At 34.9% G+C, this 3,301-nt stretch overlaps 1 non-coding gene across 1 annotated transcript; it reads left to right on the top strand.

Annotated features, from left to right (window-relative positions):
* The first annotated feature begins 1,215 nt into the window (after positions 1 to 1,215).
* LOC138400428 (U7 small nuclear RNA) lies at positions 1,216 to 1,275 on the top strand. Its single transcript, XR_011236312.1, has one exon. It is a non-coding gene; the product is annotated as a U7 small nuclear RNA (small nuclear RNA).
* Positions 1,276 to 3,301: the final 2,026 nt, after the last annotated feature.

Below are 3,301 nucleotides of genomic sequence, written 5' to 3' on the forward strand. Positions count from 1 at the left end.
TGAGTGTGTGTATGAGCTTTCAGTAGCTTATTGAACTAGTGTCTTCAACGAAATACTTAGGGAAACTCTGTTTTGTTCCATTAATCCTCCTCTTTTAATTCTCAAGTCCACTTTTAATTGTCCATAAGTCTAATAAACATGTGAGGTTTATTCTCAATTCCCCTACCACCCCTAGAAGATGACATTTATTATCCATGAAACTAGCCTTAGATTATAACTCAAGGATGGAAGAAAGCTGGTTGGTTGCCCTCAGTTTCATTGCATGCAAAATGGAGGAATGGAAATGGGAGTGATTTTTCAAGAATAACTTCCATGTACAGTAAAACCTTGATTAACCATATTGGCTGTTTTCCTAAACTTTATATATATGAAAATTTAGTTATACTGGTTGACAATTTTATGAGCTCTGGAAGCCTGAGTTTAAATCTCAGTTCTGTAAAAATAGGCAAGTGGGATTACATCAAACTAAAAAACTGGTGCACAGCAAAGGAAACTAGAGACTTAATAGGAATGGGAGAATATATTTGCAAACAATGTATCTGTTAAAGGGGTTAATATCCAAAATATATAAGGGACTTAACTCGATAGTAAGAAAAAAAATAACCCAATTAAAAAATAAGCAAGGAAGCAAAGAAGACATACAAATGTCCAAAAGGTAGGCATATGAAAAAATGCTCAACATCACTAATCATCAGGAAAATACAACTTAAAACCACAATGAACTATTACCTCACATCTGTTAGAATGGCTACTATCGAAAGGATGAAAGATGACAAGTCTTGGTGAGGATGTAGAGACAAGGGAATCCTTGCACATTGTTGGTGTGAATGTAAATTAGTACAACTATTATGTTAAACAGTATGGAGGTTCCTCAAAAAGTTAAAAATAGAACTAATATATGATCCAGAGATCCATTTTTGGATATATATTCAAAGGAAATGAAATCAATGTATCAAAGTGATATGTGCAAGATAGTGAAGATTTGGAATCAAAATCAATCTAAGTACCTGCCAATAAATGAATGTATAAAGAAAATGTGATATATTACACACAATGGAATACTATTCAGTCATAAAAAGAAGAAAATCCTATCATTTGAAATAACATGATAAACCCAGAGGACATGATATTAAGTAAAATAAACCAGGCACTGAAAGAAAAATACTGCATGATCTCACTTGTACGTAGAATCTAAAAAAGTAAAACTCATAAAAACAGTATTACAATTCTTTTAGAATTTGTCTAACAGGTTTTCCAGTTTTTACCAGAACCCCTTCTCCTCCAACCCTGAAAAAAAGAAAACCCTAAAAAAACAAAACAAAACAAAACAAAAACCAGAGAGTAATCAGTAGTTACCAGAGGTTGGAAGGTGGTAGTAAGGGTAAACAAAAAAAAAAAAGTCTCGACTCTAAAACTTACCGGCTGAAAGACTTAAGACAAATGAATTAAATTTTTAGCTTTAGTTTCCTCCCTTATAAATGTAATTAATAAAACATATTTCAAAGTCTTTTAAGGATTAAATGAAATATATTCAAAGAGTGGTTGGCCTAATGTAACCCCCTAAATGGAAGCTGCTGCTGTCATCACAAGTGCTCATTTGACCCTATAGGTTTGACAACTAATTCTCTCCTTCCTCTTCATGCCATGCTTTTAGAATACAATAGTTGGCTCATGTGCATGCCCTCTAATCCCTTCACCATGCAGCTTCTCCTCTCCAAACTTACTCTTTGTGTTCTCAACTTTTATAAAAATCACTTTCTCAAAGTTCATCCTATGCCAAAGGTCCAGGCTCTAAGACTGAACTTGGAGTATGGAGAAAGAAGTGGACATTTCAGAATCTCAAGCCATATTTAGAGTAATATATATTTTTGCTTTGTATCACCACTTTTTAATTTCAATAGATTTAGGGGGTACAAGTGGTTTTTAGTTACGTGGATGAATTGTATGTTGGTGAAGTTAGGGCTTTTAGTGTACCCGTCATGTATAGATAATGAGAGGGATTCTCAGAGCTACACAGAGATGCCAGGTTAGGGAATAATCTATTTTAAAAAATCTATGTATGCACAGAAAAGACAGTTTGTTGCTACTAACTGCAGTGTAGATGATATATTATGGACCTACCTCATTTTCCTTATCCATTTCCCTAGTGATAGGGACCAATATTGCTTCCATCACCCTAAAAACACAAAAATCTTCCTACACGTCACCACACAGACCTAGTTCATTGAAAGGAGTCACACACAGACACAGCACTGCACAGAGCAGATATAATATACAGTTCATTTGGGAAACCCTTATAATGTAGGAATAGAGAGTACATAATCTCCCAGATGCTCAGTGTTCCACAGCTTAGGTCTTGCACAGGTAGTCTACGTGCACCATAGTCACTGTTCCAGGGGAGGCCCACTGCCCACTCTTGTAATGCTGTGCATATTTATAGATTTAAGGGCAAGTGACATCTAAGAGAAGTGACTTGCTAGAAAGGCAGAGCTTCTAGAACCAACGTTTTTCATATTGTTCTTCTACAGTGGTGCTCAGACCTGCCAAACCAGCTCAAAATAAGAGACTGAAAGTCCAGGGCCATGACCATTTGTATCTCATCAGCCTAGATGAGAATTTCTCTGGTATATACCACCAGGTATGTGAATATTGGGATACAGATGTGCTTTATTTTACTAAATACTGGTGACTGCTTTCCATAAAAGCTGTGCTAATTACACTTTCACCAACACTGCGTGAAGTTTCTCATTTCCCCAAATTTTTATCAACATTTTCTGTTATTCCAGTTTCAGGTTTTTTTTTTGTTTTTTTTTTTTTATCAGTCTCATGGATCTAAATTGGTATCTCACTGTTTTAGTTTTTTTCTCCTTCATTCCTACGAGGTTGAGCGTATGTGGAAATTCTGGTAGCCATTTAGACTTCTCCACCCATGAATTGCTTATTTATATTCTTTGTCTTTGTTGAATTTGAGTCTCCAGCCTTTTCTGGTTGATTTACATGAGTTCTTGGCATATTCTAGATCATAGCTATTCCATAGAACTTCCAATGATGATGGAAAAGTTTCATATTGTACTGTTGATTGTGGTAACCACCAGCCTCATGTGGCTAGGGAGTGCTTAAAATGTGGTTAGTATAACTGAGGAATGGAAATTTAATTATATTCAATTGATTTAAACTCAAATTTAAATATCCATATGTGACTAGTGACGATGTATTAGACAGTGTAGTTCTAGATAATATCCTTTTGTTAGTTTTAGAGATTGCAAATATCTTCTAGTCTCATATTTTAAGAAATTTTTAT

Source organism: Eulemur rufifrons, chromosome 19 (genome assembly GCF_041146395.1).
Source record: "Eulemur rufifrons isolate Redbay chromosome 19, OSU_ERuf_1, whole genome shotgun sequence".
Lineage (NCBI taxonomy): Eukaryota > Metazoa > Chordata > Mammalia > Primates > Lemuridae > Eulemur > Eulemur rufifrons.